Genomic DNA, 21,955 nt, shown 5'->3' with positions numbered 1-21,955 from the left:
TCCTAATCCCTTCCTCATAACTATATACTTCACCATAACTATTTCACTATTAATCCATCACTAAAAATCACCTACAATGTGTCTAATTCATTTTCTTCAATAAAAGAAACCATACATCCAAACATAATACTCAATGCATAATATATATCAAAAGATAGGAACACTAAGAGAATGCTTCCATTATGAAATAATTACCATAATTGCTATTATTAAAGGTAATCATCTCTTTATATGGCATAACCTACAAGAGTATTGAAACACCTTCTTACAAGATTACAATATCATCTTTATGTCTAATACATAATCTCCTAACCATCAATTATCCATACATATCCAAACACCAAATTTAAAGTATATTTGTCTCTCATTTTCTAATAGAAGTTTCCACACATGTCTAAGCATAATTTCCAATTCAATCACATAAGGTACACATATGTTCTAATCCAAGTAGCATTGTTGTTCATCCATGAACCTTAATTCCTAACTACATAGATGCTGAGTAATCAAGTTACAACATAGGTTCAACAAGTATTATGACAATATATTCAATTACTAGATTCATGATCACAACCTACTACATCATTTTCCTTTACATAAGAGTACAAGATACTCTTACATCAAGATACATAGTTTCCCAATCTACAAATACAACTATCTCATGATATACAATTTCCTATCCTACTATTATAAATATCACTTGAATCATATTACAATATTGGATTACATTCTATTAAGGTATACAACAATCTGCTCCATGAATCCATCCATAAACCAAAGAGACACAAAATTCACATCCACACACAAGAGCATCCACAAAGAACATCCCAATGGAAGAAAGCATCAAACCACCTGACCATGTGGAACCATAAGGAACCACCCCGCATGCTAGGAGATGACACAAGGTCCCACACACACTCTAGACCTAGGCTGACACCTAACCACCAAAGGAACTCAACAAGAAAACAAAGACTAAGAACAACCCCATAAACCAATAACCCACATCATGAGGCTCAAACAAAAGCATAAAACTCCTAGAGCCGTATCAACAATCATGGCATAAGGAACAAGGACACATGTAGGGAAGAGTGTCATCACATGCTACCCTCACAAAGAAAGGAATACCACGGGCCTCTGCTCGTGTCCCTGATAGATATGTGAAACCGCAACTCAACCTATGTGAGAATCAAGGAAGTATAGTTTATCCAGTTACCAAATCTTCCCAACCATCCTAAGTCTGTACTAGAACTCCAAGCATGCATTGGGGCCCAAAACCAATTCATTATCTTGATTAAATGAATCCTAAGTACCTAATCCATCTAATTAATTATTAAGGCTATCACTTGATTACATAAGGGAAAATTTCATGAGTTCTTAGAAGTCTAGACCCACAAGCATCCCTACAGAAAACCTCTTGGTGGCCTATTCTCATGTGACCCCGAACCACAAATGAAAGCCCACTCCCCCTAACCATGTTCCAAGACCTTAGGGTAAACATCAATACAACAAGAAGGAGGATCATTAAAATCGACATAATAGTATCCATATATAACATATTCCATTCTGAAACAATAGACAAATGTCATAATGTCAATTCACATAATGTATCAAGAGCCTCATAAACAATCAATAATCATATAAATCACAATAGGGCACGATTCTTTCTACTAGAGCATAAGATGCCAATAAATGCATAAATATTCAATGCAAGGCAAATACATATTTCTCAATCACAAAATATTTATAAACCAAATTTGATCATAAATACAAATCTAGAATAACCAAGAATTTCAAAAAAACCTCTGGAGTAAAACACAAATTCAGAAAGCAAACAAAATCAGAAAGACTCAGAAAAGCCAAAACAGTAACACATAATCAACAATGCATTCACAACACTCTTCAACGCATACACAGGGTTATGTCGTGCATACAACGTTTACTATAGAACATCTAACAAGATAACCAGTACATTCGTGACACACTACGACACATACACAAGGTTCTTCCACACATACAATAATTACTACATACCATCTAATAAACTAAACAATGCATTCGTGACACACTGCGAGACATACACAGGGTTTTGTCGCGCATACAACAATTATTGCAGAACATCTAATATACTAAATAACACATTCATGACACACTACAACACATACATAGGGTTTTACCATGTATACAATAATTACTGCATAACATCTAATAGACTAAATAGTGCATCTGTGACACATACATAGGGTTTTGTTGTGCATATAACAATTACTACAGAACATCTAACAAACTAACCAACACATTTGTGACACACTACGAACCCAGAGCGACACCGACAACTCCAAACACCTAAAAATTTACAATTGTTTTCGAAAATTTAAACTCAAGAATACAATAGTCCCAATCATTACATTTATACTTTATTTATTTAATTCCTCGGCAACTCAAAATTTCCCACAGACAATCTTTTCTAAACAAGATTTTCGAAAATAAATACTAAAGAGGATAAAACCTCCAACCTGGTAATAGCAGAAAATGGACAATTGAATTTCTTGAAGCACAATCCCAAATCCAAGCTTCAATTCCAAATTCAAATCCAAGCCAAAATCAAGAATTTCGCAATAATAAAAATAATCTTCAACAAGCCAACCCACAACAATGCTCAAAAAGCCATATAAATATAACTTCATTCAAAACTATGAAATATGTCAACCAATCAAAAAAAATTAGAATATATATTTCACACCTACCATACCAAAATTTGAGGTGAGAATAATATTAAAATAATAATATTTAAATCTTCAAATCTCACAGCCAATAATAAAAGAGGGTAGGTAAGGTAAATAATAAATAAACAAATGGGTAAAAGAATAAACAAAAATAAATAATAAATAAGCCCATTAATCAATAAATATATTAAATAAATCAAATGTCCAATAAATGTTAAACCACAAAATAATATAAATAGATAAACAAGCAATTAAATAATAATATCTTCACAACCACAACATCCAAGAGAGCCAATCATAACAAGGGGTAAGTAACTAAATAATAACAAATAAATAACCAATAAATAAATAGATAAATAAATAAACAATAAAGAAAATAAATAAAGAAAATAATAAATAATAAATAATAAATAACCCAACAATAAATAAATAAACGAATAGATAAATAATAAATCCAATAAATCAAAGGCTCAAATAATAAATATTCAAATAAATATTAAACCATCAAATAATATTAATAAAAGGCACCAATAAAATATAAATCCATAAAATAACATTAATAAATAATAAATCCCCCAATAATAATAATCACACAATTAATTATTAATTTAATACATGATCACAACTCACAAGGCAACCCAACACAGGGTTGAACAACATACCACATGATGTTAAACCAATGACTCAAGCCAAGACACTAACTGACAAGGGTATAAACTTAATCCTAGAGTGTGTAGTAGGAATTTGTGTCATCTCCGATCAACTTGCCATTGGGATTAAGACACACCCAGACCTGTGAGACTAGGTGCAGTTGATGTCCAATACCTGCAATCCTGCAACCACCAATAATTACAAGACAATATGTACAATTGCATATATCATCTCAACCATATGACATCATCTCTATCACGAATACAGTAGCAAGAAATCACAACAACCATAGCATCTACTCATCCAATATAATCATGAAGTACGGTTAGCACTAGTGATATGTCATTATATCCTCGTGAACAATATAATTCATACATGAATAACGAGTGCATATAGATCAACAAAGGCAAGTCCAATTATCATAATAGTTCAAGATATAACAACATCCGCATAAATCATAATGAACCCCCTAATGTCGAAGAGAATATCATTATAAAGATTGAAACAAGAGGCATCAAGAGCATGAACAAGTCCAAAAATATTTATCACATCCTCTCATAAAGGATGAATCAAGGAGGGGTACTACACCATAAAGGCATTTCTTATCTCCACACTTCTCAAGTACATGGGGAAGAGTTCCCCAAGTACCTTAGGAAGAGAGGAAAGGAATTTAAAATTCCTTGGGGGAGGACAAGGGGAATTAAAAATTCTCAAGAAAGAGGAAGCATGGGGAAAATAAAGGATAAAGGAATTAAAAATTCTTTGGGAAGAGGGGGTATGGGGAGATGAAAGGAATTTGACATTCTTTGGATAGACAAAAGTATATAGCATTTAAGGTGAGAGGATAAGATGGTAAAGCTATTTATGGCAAAGAGTAGATCCATCCCTAATCAAGGTGATTAGAGATGTGCAAATGATTAAGGAAGATTATTAGGTGAGCTAATGAGGGATTATGAGAGAAAGTAGGTGAGTTAGGAGGATAGGACATGAGGAGAGAGAATGAGGGGGAATATAAAATTGGAGAAAATGATAATCATGATTAGTCTAGAATAATTAGGCTTGATGGTGGGGATTAGGAAGGTGATTTGTAGGAATCAAGGAATTAGTTAGTTAACTGAGATTAATTAACTAATTAGGATTTAGAAGAAATATTGACTAAGATTAGGGATTGAAATCATTTTTGGAAGAATGAAATATAATTAATTTTGATAAATTAATTATAAGGATAAGGTGATAAATTAATTAAAATATAATTCAATTAATTTTTAGAAGGAGGACTAACATAATTAATATAATCAATTATGTTAAAAGACTAAATTAATTAAATATTAATTTAATTAATTTTAGGTGTCTACATTTTTCCCCTCTTTTACTCGGTGGAAAAGTTGGCGACGGGTAAAAGACAAGGAAAAGATGCCCCCTCAAGAATTTAATCAAAAGATTAACGATTTTACTAGAAAATTATCGAAAAGATGAAAATAGCAAGAAACAAGATGAAGAATATGAGAAGAAGAAAAAGGCTTGGAAGAAACGGTAGTGAGGAAGCAAAGAGGAGGTGACATAAGGGTGAAAGGAGGGCTTATATAGGTCACATAGGGCCCATAGAAGGGTCATTTTCACACCCACAAGTCAACAAGCAATAGAAAGCCCAGAGCGAAGGAGAAAAGATGGTGCAAATTTCACTCCATTAGCAACATGGTGAGACGGTTAAACTCTTCCAGTGACCACCAAAGTATGGACCACCGGTATGTACCCCTATCTTGACTTTGTCATTTTAGTAAGGTATAATTTTAAAAAGGGTATTTAATGAGGAAAAAGGTTGTCGAGGTGAAAAAATCAATCCCTTGATCGATGTTTGTGCCCAAGGATCACCGTTTGCGTGGTGGATCCCCATTTGCATAGGTATAACATTGCCTGCATAGGTGTCGATTAGGCAATCAACATCAATGATGGGAGGGAAAGGGAAGATGGGAGGGAAGACTGGGGATTGTCGTCTATGCTCTGTAGAATGGGACCCAAGTTGTGGTTTCAACGTCTCTGCAAGGAGAAACACTATTTTTGCCTAAAGGGAAAAGGGGAAAAGAAGGGGCTGAAAAAGAAGGATCAAAGGGGCTTCCACAAAATTCCCTAGGGCACAAGGTGGGGGAATTAGATGGAAAGAGTTGACATGAGTGGATTTGTGAATGTAGGAGTCACTAGGCCCACTACAATCATGGGAGTGTTGGCCTCTGACGATGAGATATCGCATCTAGCTAACTAGAGCTGAGAGGGACATTCTCTATCATGTCAGGCTACAGTGGGTATCCAGGTGGTTGAGGATTCAAGCTCACACAACTATGATGATGGTGCTCATGGAGCGATGACATAGTGAAACATGCTCATTCCACCTACCTATTGGAGAGTTGTCCATTATGTTAGAGGATGTGTGACGTATCTTCTGGGCTCTATTTCACGAGGTCATCCCAGATTATTGGTTAGAGGGTGGTGAGTACTACCCCCAACACCTATGTTAGATGAATGACCTACCCATGGATAGGACCCATATGGGGCTATAGAGGGCCATGGAGTAGCCTCAATGGATTCCCTGACTTGTGTTATACATCTGTAGCATGATTAGTAGTTGGATGATGCTTGATCTCAGTGGGCATGGTTTTTCTATTGGCTAGTTGAGATTCTTTTATTATATCATGGAGGACAGAATGTAGTATGCCCAGGGATATGCCATACTCACGCAATTGTATTACGATATTCACATGTGTGTCTATTGGGGATACAAGAACTTAGGGACTGGTGTGACTCTTTTGCACATATGGGCATTTAAGGACATAGTCATGTGTTGACCTCTTGGAGTCAGGGAGCAGTGGTAGTGGTATCCTTACGTACACAAATATGGAGGGCTATTGCATTATACCTGAGTAGGCACAATGGGCTTCTGGCATTGATGCATCGATGAGATGATGGATTTCACTTGACACCCCTACTGATTATGTGAGTAGTGGGCAAAGGATTCAATTACTATCTTTTGTTTGTCCAAACACAATGTTGGTTGATTGACCACATTGTACATGTGATAGATCAGTACCTACCTCACCAGGTGATGCAACAATTTGGTATACAACAAGAAATTTTTGGCGAGGAGGACACCCATCCTTGGATTACATGTGAGATGACTACATGGGGAGATACCATAGGGTTGTTTGAGGCACGAGTCAGCTGGACAAGGATGACACTAGTGGACTGGGACCTAAGACCAGATGTCATTGATGTCATATGCATAGGGGCATGTTGATCGAGCCCCACTATGAGAAGGGCCTGGGTGTAATGAATGACTATATATCCTGAGATGACGTATGAATCTTGCCACCATGTTTGTGACAAGGCACACATTTTCTTTATATAGTGACATGCATCATGTTTCATTGTAGTCCAATAGTATCCCATGTGCAGGAGCTTCTTAACCAAAGTGAGGCTCCTTGAGTGTGCTCCATATATACCTTTGTGTACCTCACACAATTCTTGTTCAACCTCCTCTTTGTCTAAACATAATATGAGGGTTCCATCGAAGTTCCTTTGGAAGAGAGTATCTCCAAGGATGGTGTAACAGGTGGATGGACGAATGAAAGTCTGTTGTTGGGTTTTGGTGAGGTGATGGGGAATGGTATGGTCGTGAAGATAGGTATAGGTTTCTTGATACCAAGAAGAGTTGGGACCAACACTTGGACACACACCATGTCAAACTTCAGGACATCGTATGTTGGGACTAGAAGATGCTCAACTAGGAATTCACACTTTTGACTATTTTTTGGCATCTCCAAGAGGGAACCAATAGTAGCCATGACATTTGTACCTTTGTGGCTTGTTCAAGTAATCTACTCAAACTGAATGGAAGTGAAATGTTGTTTGAAATTTTCTACTATTCGACGGTATGGGAGTAACTTGTCCTTTGTTTGGTACTCATCATTAACTTTCCTAATGACAAGTTGGGAGTCTCCATAGACATGTAGGCCGGTGATCTTTCATTGGATAGCCAAGTGGAGTCTAGTAATAAGAGCTTCATACTCCATGATGTTATGTGTGCATTCAAGGGCTATCTTATAATACTTGGGAACACTTGATCTCCTTGAGTAGTGATCAATAAAATATTTTCCCCCGATCCATGTTGCATGCAGGAACCATCAAGTAAACCTTCCATTTGGTGGATTGTGTGATTTCCATTGATAGAGTCATTCATAAATTCTGCAATGAGGGGATGTTCTACTTGTAGAGGGGAATTGGCAAGTTGATTAGAAACTACTTGTCCTTTAATTGCTTTTTGGTCCACATATTTAATATCAAATTTACTTAACAACATAACCTAGTTGGTGGTGCATTCTGTAAGAGTGACCCTTGACAATAGGTATTTGAGGGGGTCAATCTTTGTAATGAGCTCTATCTTATGATTGAGCATATAATGACAGAGCTTCTTAATACTGAATACAACAGCAAGGCATGCTCATTCTATAGATGTGTAGTTAAACTCATAACCTATTAATGTGCGGCTAATGTAGTAGATAGCACACTCTTTTCCTTGATCATCGGTTTGTGCAAGTAATGTCCCCAGGGCCACTAAGGTAGTTGGGATGTATAGCAAGAGTGGCTATGTGGAGTTGCTTAAGTGCCTTGGAAGGAGGCATTTCCATAATTTATTTCACCTTTGTTGGATCTACTTCAATTCCTCTATGTGAAACAATGAAACTGAGAAGTTTACTAGATGTTACTCTGAAGACACATTTCTTGGGATTGAGTGTTAGTTTGTATTTTTCTAGTCTCTCAAAGATCCATCTCAAGGCTACAATGTGGCCTTCCCATGTTTTTTATTTTTCTAGGAAATATTCCTTATAATCTTCCATAATTTCATGTAGGAGGTCATGAAAGATGGTGGTCATATCTCTCTAATAGGTGGCACCTACATTTTTCAATCCGGATGGCATGACCTGATAGTAGAATTTTCCCCTTGTAGTGGTAAAAGTTGTCTTGTGTTGATCTTCTTTGGTGATTTTATTTTTGTTATAGCCAAAGAAACCATCCATTAAGGAAAGAATTTCATGTCCATCCATGAGATCAACAATCATGTTGATATTTGGGAGGGTAAAATCATCCTTAGGACATGCTTTGTTGAGGTCCCTAAAGTTTGTGCAAATGTGTATGCCCCCAGTAGCTTTGCCAATAGGTACAATGTTTGAGACCCACTCTAGATAATCAATGGGTCTGATCAAGCCAACGTCGAGCATTTTCAGTAATTCTACTTTGACCAGACTAGAAATTTGAGGGTGCATCTTACAGAGTTTTAGCTTGACTGGTTTTGTGTCTAGTCAAACAGTGAGGTTGTGCACCACTAACTCTAGATCTAACATGTCATATCAGCATAGCACCAAACATAATTGACCCATGTTTCCTTAAGAAAGTTCATGATGTTTTATTTTTCCTTGTCTATGAGAGACTTAGCAACAAGAACATTCTTCGGATTGTCTTCAGTATCCATGTTGATTGTGTCAATCTATTCAATCAACAACGATGATTTTTCCTGTAGCGGGGGAACCATGGTAGGCAGGTGAAGTCCCTCATCTTCTAGTGCTCGATCCAGGTGTTTTCATTCTTAAAATCATCATTGATAAATAGGAAATAAGGACAATCATGAAATCCTTAACTATTAAAGCAATACTAAACATAAATTAATTGAATAAATGTAAATTTAAAAGAATTAAACAATTAAATGATTAAAAAAACCCCTCAATTGCATTGTAGCTTCCATTGTTCTTCTCATCTTTGTGGTATGGTGGCAATCATATATCATGCTAATAACTTGCAAGTGGCACAAAGATTTTGAAGTTCGTGATTCTAGATTGAAATTGAGAAATAAGCCTTGCTTTTATAGATTTTCGGGTGAGATGGGGTGAGATTTGGAACTCAAGTGTTGATTGATAGTTCACTAATTTTGATTGATCAGTTAAGTGGATTGATTGATTTGTTAACAAGATTGATTGGATAGTTGACTCAATTGATTGACTAGTGGACTGAATTGATTAGGGAGATCACTTGTTTGATTGATTAGTTAGAAAAGGGGAGATTGGAGAGTTAACTAAGTTAACTGATTTAATCAATCAGTCCTGATTTTAAACATGTGCTATAGGATTTTGAGAATTGAAATTCATTTTCATTTTTATTTGAATTTGAATTTTGTTTTTTGACTGCTGAAATTGAAACACACATTTATCTTAAATTTGATGAAAAAAAAAGTTGGGGAATTTCAAATTTGGAAAATTGGAATTAGGTGGAATTAGGTGAAATTCAAATTTGGGGATTGGAGGAATAAATTAATTAATTAATTAATTAATTTAAATGAAATTATTCAATCATTCGAAAAAGAAATAATTAAATAATAAAGATTATTTAATTAGGGGAATTAATCGTAATTAATTAAATAATTAATATTTAATTAATATTTGAGAAAGGGGGTTAGTGATGAATTGATTAAAGGATATAAATTGAATGATTAGTAATGTGAAAGGTGATGATTGAGTTACTTCAGAAGAATAATTAGCTTAATTAAATAATTAAAGAATTATTTAACTAATAGGATGATTAATTAATACATGATTAATGAGACATTTTTAAGTGTATACATTTGCCCCTCTTTGATACAATGTCGAAATGAGGTTATTTCAAATAAAACAAATAAATTATGCCCTAGTATGCCCCAATGATGTTTTTAGGGTGTAAATATGTCCCCTCGGGAAAAGTGGTCGAAAAATTATGGAATTGAGACCGTTTTTCCAATACAATGCTAGTGAGCAATCATGTCAAGTTTCATGTGATTTCAAGTCTGTTTGATAAGTCTACAAGTGCCTTGAAGTTCACGGGGTCCATAGTGGTCAGAGTGGTAAAAAACCTAATTTTGAGCTATAAATAGTGATTTAGCCCTTTCATTTGCTCATTTGCACTCTCATAAGTTCTTGGAGTTCCTTTTGATTTTCTTGTGTTTTTGCATCTTTGCAAGCATCATGGTTGTCTACCAAGCACGATTGCACCTATCTGATTGAGTGCGACCATACTAGAGACCACCCAACACTGAAGGCATGGTATGTATTTACAAAATTTGCTCATGTTTCCCTATTTTTGCTAGATTTTCCAATTTTTGTCCAAGCTCAAAACTTTTAATTGATTCACAATTGCTTTTATTAATTCACATATGTTTTTATTGATACGCAATTGACTAAATGATGCACATTTTCTATTAGAAATTTGCATGTGATTTAAATGATGCACAATCGATGTAAATAACTCGCAATTGATATTAATGATTTGCATTTGCTTCAATTGATTCACAATTGATTTAAGTAATTCGCAAATGTTGTTTTGATTCTTTTCTTCAACATGTATGATATGAAATTTGTCGTGTGAATACTTAGTCTGACTTTTTCTTATTTTTCACCTGTAGGAGAACTTTGATGTGCCCGTATGCCGACAAACAAGACCTGATGGTCTTGATCTCCAATTTGAGTTGAGTGCTAAGGATATTGCCTTGATTAGGCATGTGGGATAGTACCATATATTGCACTTGCTTGAGGTTATGACCAACAGGGCAATGATCATAGCGTTAGTTAAGCGCTGGCATTCAAAGACTTGTTCGTTTCATCTACCCACTGGTGAGGCTTTGATCACTTTGGAGGATGTCTAGCGCATATTGCACATTCCTATTCATGGTGCCAAGGTGATATATGATTGCAGAGTAGGGATAGCCGACACGTGCAAGATTTGTGAGTGTACTTAGGAGCAACTTCAGATTAGGGGTCTTTATGAGATTCTGGGGGAGGTTATGGACTATGATAATCTTACCATCGTATTATGTAGCATAGTAGCAGGTCTATTGATTCCTGATAGGAGGATGCATGGATTCCAAGTTGGTTGGGGCAGGGTTATACATGACATGATTGTGCATAGACGTGTGTTTGCATGGGGTCCATATCTTCTTCCCACATTGTATCATTAGATGCACGACATTGTATATCTTAGACAGAGATCCATCAGATGTGGTGTTACATTAGTCCAAGTTTGGGCATGGGAGCATATATCCATTGCTCGAATGGTTGTTTTTGTGGAGCTTCAAGATGAGCAACCTTATGCCTATAGATATACAGTAGGGATCAGACATAAGGGTTCAGGGAACACCCTATATTGGAGGCATCAGCTTGATATCTTACAATATTTCACATGGAGGCCTTATCTTGGTTGCCTCAGTTGAGTAGATGATGTACAACACTTTCCATATTGTAGACAACAGAGGTACTTGATTGGTTGTGAAGTGGATCGCAACAGGATTATTGATATTCATCTTCCACATCATGTACTTCATCAGTTTGGAGAGTTACAAGGCATACCCGATGTTACTGCATATTTTTCTCAGATTAGTAGGGAGATTGGTGATTGGGGGGTGTGCGTTTAGCCACATGTTGTGATTGTTGAGTTGGATTCTCTTCTTCCTATGTAGTGGGGTTGGGTAGTTGGGGCATCAGATCTACATACTAATCCTTAGTTTGATGCTTGGTGGGTACAACGTAGGCTTGTCATTGATAGATCCTACAGTTCTGATCTCACCATAACATATTCGACATCGGAGGCCACGGGGAGGGAGATGAGGGGGATGAGATGGAGGAGGAGGATGGGTTACAGCCATTGCAACAACAATCAAGGAGGAGGAGATAGGTGAGGAGGAGGGGGAGGAGGAGGTAGACATCGCTGGAGACACCGAGTCTAGTATTTTTAATGAGGATGGGAGTGATGATTCTACTTTAGGATCATCGAGTAGTGGAGGGGATGATGATGATGATGATGATGATGGATAGGACATTGATATGTCTGGGCTGGAGGATGCTCCCACTACAGAGGGAGTTCAGGATGGTGAATAGCATCAGGGTGGAGATGATGATGATCTGGAGGTTTTGAGAGCACAGATCAAGAGTTTACAGGATGCATTAGCTAGAGAGAAATAGGCTAGGGGTGAGGGTGAGACTATACACAATTCCATAGTCTAAAGGATGCTCTAACAAGAGAGAGACAAGGGAGGAAAGATGATCGGGTTGTGGTTTTGTAAGAGCAGTAGGCATGGATAAAGGAGAGGGATCATCTCTAGAGAGAGTTCAATGAGGTTGTGCGGAGAGCTAGATTGATTCAAGATGCACAGGAGAAATATCTTGATCTTGCTACAGGGTCTCGAGATGACCTACTTATTCATTTGGCCCAGGAGTGCACATATTACCATCGTAAGTATGAGCGATTTGTACCTGAGGGACAATGAGTATCGAGCTACATGATATATATTTTGGGGAGGAGATTGAGAAAATCCACTAATCAAGATACTAGCACCGTGGATGTCATGGGTCCACCTCGGGCATCATCAGGTCATCCTAGAGTAGGATCTAGTAGGCAGGATCCACCTAGTGATGGGGGCAATGTCAGTTGAGACACTTATTTTTTATGTCATTTGAGCCATTGGGTGTTTGTTTTATATTCTGACACATTATCATTTTTTATTTATATATGATATGCAGTTTTGGCAACAGTTATATGTTTTGTGTTCTATTTATGATGCATGGTTCTATTATGCTTTTATCATGCAGTCTATATGATCTATATGATTTTTCTTATGTTTTCTATATGATCCATGATTTTATGATGCATGATTATATGTGATTATATGATGTATGATGTATGATATGATGCGTAGATGATGTAATGCAATGAATCTACATGATAATGGAAACTGATATCACTTAATGAAAATGATGGTATGCAAATTTAAATGAACTATGGATTACTAAATATTTTCTATAATGCAAACCTAAATCAATGCAGCTAATGAAATTGATATGTAAAGTTAATGAATGCAGTGATCATAAGTCTAAATGATTTGAATGCATTCACCAAAATTAAAATGCAACTAAACTAAATGAATGTAACTATGTGAATGAATGAATCTTTTTGCTTGATAATATGCCAAAATTTATTTGGTTTGTCATTGGACTCTAGTAACGAAGCAGAACTGTCAGTAAGATGAAAAGATAAGAAAGACATGTTGAAAGAGATGATGTTAAATGATGGAATAATGAGAAAGAATAGTTAGGTCGATCCACAAAATGATACTTGATAAAAGAATGATCTTGATTGATACAATCAACATCATGAGATTAGAAAATGAAATAATATGATTGACAATTAATCATCTTTTGTGTCTTTATTCGTAGTGCAACACATATTCATCACTGAGCCTTATTATGTAACAATGAAGCTATGGACATCAAGGTATAAGGAACCAAGATGTAAAGATAGTTCATTGCAGAAACAAACATGTAGAAGAGAAGGAGTCAACCCTCCATTCTAGGAATGATGCTAGGAGTCGAGGGATGTGTGGCATTCAGATATTGAACGCACTTATCATAGACACCGATAACACCATTGCCCCATAACTTCATTGGTTCACACCACAAACAACAAAAAAAGAAAAGGATCATGCCCATCATAGCTCCTCTAGTCACTTTTGGACATCCTTTAGTAGCATAGAAATATGATCTTCACCAATTGATAAAAGATAAAAACCAATTAGACAAAACTCGACACCTATACTGACTGTGTGCCTTTGCTTTGATTGTTTAACGTGATGGTTGATAAAAACCTGATCTCAGAAAGTTTGGACCCTATTTAAGACTGACTTGTCTGGTTTCAAGTGTATCCATCTCTATTTAAGACAAGATAATGATCACTTGATATGGATAGTGATAAGATTGATAAGATGGTTTGATTAGTTTGGTTGCAGATTTGACGAGATAGTTTAATTCTTTGCGAACTTCGTGTAAATTATTTGTTGGATATCTGCTAGGCTATTTGATTCTTGTGAGACATTTTATTGCAAGTTTTTGATGTTTTTTGTTTTTTTCGATTTATTTTTGATGTTAGGGTTTTTTAGGATTATATTTGAATGTTTTGATATTTTCTGCTTTTCGATGTTTTTGGTTAATTTCTTCAAGATCATTTTTGAATGTTTTTTATATTTTATGCTTTTTTTATGTTTTTGGATTTTTGATTTTGTGATTCGTTTGGATTTTCAAATTTTGCCAATGTTTTGTGCTTTTTCCAAGACGTATTTTTTATTTTAGGATTTTTCATGACTTTATCTAATTTTTAGGATTTTTTCATGACATTGTCTGATTTTTTATGTTTTTTTCAGCTGTGCCCCCAGTATGCAGACCTACGATGATATGATGATCTGTAAAATGCACATGGAGACAATGAATTTTTAGCATGACCTATGTTAATGCAATATGTAGGATGAAGATGCATTTCCTATTCAAACAAGGATGATTGTATGTGTCTTTTATTCTGAAATGCACTAATTGAATTAAAGGTGCGAAATGTTTCAGAGATAGGAGTTCAATATATTCTCAGAAGACCTTAGACCATCCAGCTTAACACACTATGTAACCAAGATTTATGAATGGAGGCACGAGAAACTTCTCCATCAATTCTTGAAACTTTTATCTTCTTTTGCCCATGTGTGTACCATTGAATTTATCCTGACTCTTATAACCATTAAAGACCCTTGGAATCCTATGTGACTAGCTACATGAGCTATTCTAACTTCAAAAGCATCTTGGATAGAGCCTCGCTACCAGTTAGACGTCTATAGCCCCGACAAGATTATACATTGTAATCTCTTGAATATTGCTCCATTGTCAACAGGCCTCGGCCTTGGTGGAGTTACTCGCATGTTCCCATAGTCAAGCTTTTATTGCACTTGTATGCATGATATTTCAGTTATATATCATTTTCTCTTTTTCCTTGATATTTTGATATGGATTTTGGCATAGCACTTTTTTCTTTAATTTTCTTGCCTTGACTTATAAGTAATGAAACCTACTTAGGTATGATGATTACAGCGGCACTAAAGTAGAATTTTGGATTTTTCACTAGCCACATGACCAACTAGGTATCTATAATGACTTAGAGCATTTGATTAATGTGTGAGATATAGAAATTGATAGATTTTGGGTAACAAGACTCAATAGTGAAACTTCTACCCAACCATGGATAAAGCTTAATCACAAGATGACATTGAAGATAAATGACCTAAGGCTTCATAAAAATTTTATGTACCAGTATCTAGGAAATGAGACCACCTTTGCTCCTTTCAGTGTAGACAGGTGAAATGACTCAGACAATGGTCTTTGTTTTATTGATGCAACTATATGCGCAAGCAAAGATGATATGCTATGAAGATTGTGAATGTGATGCATTTAGGAAAGAAACTATATGAGATGCAATGCTTTAAAGAAAATGATATGCAAGTGCAGAAAGTAAAGACTAAATTAACTTAGCCCTTAGATGTAATATCTTTTAAGGTGCATGTTGTTCATAGGATCTGTGAGTGGATCTCCCTCCATTTTTATTAGATTATAGGTGCCATTCCCAACCACTCATGTTATCACAAAAGGACCTAACCAGTTAGGGTCAAATTTTTCTAGTTTTTTACATTCTACTAGGTTCTTTTGATTCTCCTTAAGGACTATATCCCCTACTTCAAAGCAACGTGGTATCACTCTTTTTTTATAGTTTCATCTCATTTTGTTTTGGTATCCTTGTAAATGATTCAAAGTGCTTTGCCATTTTTATCCAATAGTTCAAGTTCTTGCAAGCGTGTGACTTTGTAGTCTTCTCCCGATATGATGTGTTTTAGAGAGACTCTTAGCAATGGCAATTCTACCTCAATAGGAAAATTGGCTTCTAGACCATATAAAAAAGAGTATGGTGTTGCACAAGTGGTTGTGTGTACACTAGTTCGATAAGCCTAGAGCATTGGATTCAATTGAAGATGTCAATCTCGTCCGACTTTGTTGACAACTTTCTTTAAAAAATTTAATATAGTTTTGTTTGTTGCCTCAACTTGACCATTGTTTTGGGGATAGTATGAGGTTGCAAAGCATTGCTAGATATGGCACTTCTCACAAAGTTTTACATGAGCTCTTTGTTCTTGAACGGTTGCCCATTATCTATAACAATGCACATTGGGACTCGATATCTACATATAATATAATTTAGGATGAATTTTGCTATCTGTTTGCCAACAATGTAGGTCATAGGGATTGCCTCGACCCATTTTGTAAAATATTCAGTGGTAGTGATAATAAACTTGTGTCCATTAAAGAAGGTAGGGTTGATTTTCCCTACTAGATCAAGTCCCCACTGTGAGAACGACCATGGTGATGTGATGGGTTGAAGGTCTTGTGTAGGTGCGTGAATTAGATCTCCGTGTTTTTGGCACTGTCTACATTTATGAACATACTTGTAAGCATCCTTTTCCATTGTTGGCTAGTAGTATCCTATTCTCAACAGTTTCTTGGCTAGAGTTGGGCCACTGACATGAGCACCACAGATTCCATCATGAACTTCTTTTAGTGCTTGTTGTACTTCTTCAGAACTTAGATATCTAAGCAAGGTGGTATCCAAGCTTATTTTGTACAATGTGTCTGCAATAAGTGTGTATCTAGATGCTTGTCGTATGAGGGTCTTTCTTTGATTGGATGAAAGTTTGGGTGGCATATTCTGATCATGTAGATATGTGTAGACTTTTTTATACTAGGGGAATTCAGGTCCACTATTGCACAGACATATTCAAAAGTAGGTATTTCATATGAAGCCACCATCAACTATTCTACTATGAACTCAAATTGAGTTCCATTATTCGACATATCAAAGAGATATCCCACAGTTGCCATTGTGTCTGCTACTTTGTTCTGAACTCGCAGGATGTGTTCAAAAGATATATTGGAGAAACGTGGCTTGATTTATTCTATCAATCGCTTGTAGGGTGTGAGTTTGTCATCTTTGGTGGTATAATCATAATTTACTTGATTGATGATAAGTTGGGAATCACCATAGACTTGTAATTCCTTGATTTTCCATGTTATGGCAGTATAAAGTCCTATGACTAGTGCTTCATACTCAGCTATAATGTTGGTACTTGGGAAGCTGATTCTAAATGATGGGAATAGAGTCACCTGGAGGGGTAATAAAAAGGATTCCCGCTCTTGCTCCATGACTGTTATGTGATCCATCAAAGTATAGTTTCTAGTTGTTGGATGTTGTAATTGTGAAGATAGATTCATCAGGAAAGTCTATTAACATTTGGTAGTTGTTGTGTATTGGAGCCTCTGCTAATTGGTTTGTTATAATTTGTCCTTTGATGAATTTTCTATCAACATACTCAATGTCTAACTTGCTTAGGATCATAACCCATTTTCCTAGCCTTCTTGTTAATGCAGCTCTGCTTAATAAATACTTAAGTGGATCAAACCTTGCAATGAGTTCAATCTTATGACTAATCATATAGTATCTGAGATTCTGGGAAGCAAATATCGCTACTAAGCATGTGCGCTCAATAAGAGTATAATTCAATTCATATCCTACAAGGGTTCTACTAATGTAGTAGATTTCTGTTTCTCTTCCTCGATCATCATGTTGTGTTAAGAGAGCACCCAAAGCAGATTTTGTGGTAGATATATACAACAGTAGTGGTTTTCGATGGATTGGTGGCACTAATATTGGTGTGGTCAATAGATAGTCTTTCAAAGCTTGAAATGTCTCCTGGCATTGTTTTGACCATTTGAATGTTACACCTTTCTTTAAAAGGTGTTAGAAAGGGTGGCACTTATCTGCCAATTGTGCTATGAAGCATCTTATAGATTGTAATCTCCCTTGCAGACTTATCAATTGTTTAAGTGTTGTTGGTGCTAGCATTTCTAAGATGGCTTTCACCTTTGCAGGATCTACTTCAATGCCTCTGTTTGACACAATGAAGCCCAATAGCTTTCTAGCCGTAATGCCAAATACACACTTTTTAGGATTAAGCCTTACTTTGTATTGTTATAATCTATCAAAGATTTTAGCTAGAACTTTCAGTGACCTTCTCTAATTTGTGACTTGGCTAAGATATCATCAACATAATCCTCCATGATATCATGTATCAATGTTATCATAGCTCATTGATATTTTGCACTTGCATTCTTTAAACCAAACGACATGATGTTCCAATAGTATGTTCCCCAAGGATATGTGAATGTTGTCTTTGCTTGGTCTTCTAGTGTAATCCTAATTTGACTATAACCAAAGAAACTGTCCATGAGTGAAAGCATTTTGTTTCCCATTGTAAGATCTCCAATCATATCAATATTTGGAAGCGAAAAATCATCCTTGGGACAAGCCTTGTTTAGAACTCTGAAGTCAGTGTAGATTCTGATGCCCCTAGTGTGCTTGGTTACTGGGACTAGGCTAGAGATCCACTCTACATAGTCTATGGGCCTTATGAAACCCACATCTAACAATTTTTGCAGTTCAATTTTGACTAGTAGGGCTATTTGTGGATGCATATTTCTTAACTTTTGCTTGTAGGGTTTTGTTCTCGGTAATAGTGGTAGATGGTGCAAAACTAATTCAGGATCCAATTTTGGCATATTCAACATAGGACCATGAATAGTTGATAGGCCTTTGTTTGAAAAATTGAATGAATTTCTCCTTCTCCAGAGAATTTAGAGATTCTGCTAGGTGAATTTTATGTACATTCTTGGCATCTCCTATGTTGATTTCTTTTATTTCTTCTACAAGGAGTGTCGATTTCTCTTGATCTATGGGAAGATCATCCAATCTTCCTCTAGTTATATTCTATGTTTCTTCTTATTCATCTGGAATAGAGAAAGAGCTTGTCTCTCCAAAGTATGTTGTTCTATCCAGATCTATGGCAAATCATGCCTTGTGGTCATCAAGTGCAAATCCAGCTCTAGCACCCAAGAACTTCGCTATAGCTTCATCATTCTCAAACCAATCTATTTGTGGTTTCTCTTCTTGCCCCCAGTCTATTAAATGTGGGTAAATGAGGCACAAATCTCTTTCATCATCAAAATTTGGGCTTGTTATCATGTATAATTGATTATCAAATTGGCGTGTGAAGGAATTTGGGTCTATTCCTATATCTTCATAAACAATACCATCATCTATCAGTGGTAGATGATCATAATATTTATCCACATATATTGTGCTATTGCTATGGAGAGATAGGAATTTGTAGTCATGTGAGTTTGTGAGTGTTTCTACATAGGTGTATGTTTGATATGTCATCATATTGTTCCTCCTCAATGGGGGTTAGAGGGAACTCTGTAGTATTGATGATGCATGGAATATTCACATGACTTGATGATCCTACTCCATTTATTGACATGTTTCTTATTCCTTGGATGACTAATTCTATCCTTATTACAATGACATTTGTTGGTGCTAATTTAGTATCTATTAGTAAAGGTGGTGAAAGAGGGTGATGAAGAAATCAAGAGGAAAGCTTTTCTCTCCTCAAGAGAAGGAGTGAAAGTTGCACAAAATATCCTCCTTAACTTTTTCATGCACATTGCATTAAAAGAGAGGGGAGAATTCACTAGATCCAATCTAGAAAAACTGAATGCTAAGTGAATTGACAATGGATTTGGAAAGTAAAAGTAATCCCTCTTTTAGAATGTAAAAGGTTGAATTATATGATTTAAGACTAAATGTAAAAGAGACAAAAAAAAAATGACTATAACTTGACATAGGAATGCGAGATGAAGTTGTGCACTTGGAATCGGCAGTAAAATGTTGAGGTGAAGCTCCCCTACAAATTTGAGCGAAAGTTGTAGGGAGTGTGTTGAAAGTGTACATGGTCCTTAAAAAAAATCCGCACGCCAAAAAGGGTTTTTCCATCTCTAAGAATGAAGTCCAAATCTGCAAATACAGCTACGCACATGCAACCTACACATAGAAAAGAGAGGAAAAGGGGTTAGGATTGGGGGTTTGCCTTCAAGTCAGACCCCAATTTTGGAATTAACCAAATGATGTAAAGTAGTACTTGCAAGTAAATGTAAATGAAAGACTGAAATAGAATTCACCTCAACAGAGGATGCAATTGAAATGTAGATAGAGTTTCTTGTGTGGAATTGAATGATGAAAGAGATCTCCTCTTCAATGGTTGAACCCTTGAATTGAATGCAACACCTAGCCTTTAAAGGAGACTTGAGAATGCTCAATGCTTAAAAGGAATAATTGAATGCTTGAATGCTTGAATGCTTGATTTCACTTACGATCGCAATTTCCACATCATGTATGTTTTTTGAACTTATCTCATTACCACTTATGCAAATAGGAGGGAGAATGTGTCCTATATATTCGTCAATTAGGGTGGGTTGATTGATTTTTCATCATAGGCTAACATAGGGAAAATTTTCCTACTTTCCAAATGCAAATCCCAATGCAAAGTTTGATCAGAGGAGCCCAAAATAGGGCAAGGATAGGGGCACCACGCCCATATCCTACCCTAATTCAGGATAGGAAGCAACAAAGGAGAGTGCGAGGTGCAAGGAAATGCAAACTTTGGGCAGTGTGAGCATGTCTTGGGTCTCCAATCAGGCTTAGGGATTCATTTCACCAATGCGAAGACCCAAATGTGGTTGAAAGTTGGAAGGTCACAATTTTATGACACTACATTTAGACCCCACTTTAGCGGAAGTATAAGCGTACGCCAATACTTCCAATAAAGTAAAAGGATACAAGATTGAAAGACTTTCACCATGTCAAGGATGCAAGATATTGTTGTCTTAATGATGATTGTAATAAATTCATCATATGTTGTCATTGATGAAACACATACACACACATATGTTTGTATTGTCTAATGGTGTAACTTCAAATTTGTTTACACTAGAACCAGTATATTAAAGATTTATTTCTAACCAGTACTTAGAGACAACTAGTATATGCATGGAGATAACCACTTGGTTATACATGTCTCAACATCAACAAGAAGATCCAACAGAGACTATCTCAGAAGCATCAAAGTCAAGCAGTTTAACTCTAACCAGTATTTAGTGTTCCAACTGGTAATCGTAAATTGTGTGATGATTAATCACCATCAACAATTTTTGGCGGTTTTTTATGATGAGTTATGATCACTTGACCAGATACACTACACCTAGGTAATTGTGTTATGATGTCTTGAGGCCGACATGAAATCTAAATGTCTATATATTGACATCACAATGAATTATTTTATAGGAGTGAAAGTGATATGTTGTGTGTGAAAAGGAAAAAGTGTTAAAATGCAAAGTATGTTGAGAATCAGTGTTGAATATGCTTAGAAGGATTTGATCAAGCAAGTATTGTGCTACACAGACAGATCAAACAAATCCTATTATCTTCTAACAATTACAACATAATTAAAATCCCCTAACTGGGTAAGCTCTAACAAGATTCATTGTTCAAATCCTCTAACAAGGTGATCCATTAGTTTGGATTCAGAAATCCTCCACCGAGGTTACTCCTAACAGGGTACTACCTTTCATAGGGCATAAGATTTTAATCAAGCTTTGGGATCTCTAACAAGATTCACTCCTAGCAAAGAACTTTGTACACCTTAACCATGGTTTTTACCTATTTGGGTTTTCCACGTACAAACAATTGTTTTATGGTGGATGTTGTTA

The sequence above is a fragment of the Cryptomeria japonica genome, chromosome 3 (genome assembly GCF_030272615.1).
Source record: "Cryptomeria japonica chromosome 3, Sugi_1.0, whole genome shotgun sequence".
NCBI classification, from domain to species: Eukaryota; Viridiplantae; Streptophyta; class Pinopsida; order Cupressales; family Cupressaceae; genus Cryptomeria; species Cryptomeria japonica.
The sequence above is the reverse complement of the archived record's forward strand: the minus strand, read 5'-3'. Positions refer to the sequence as shown.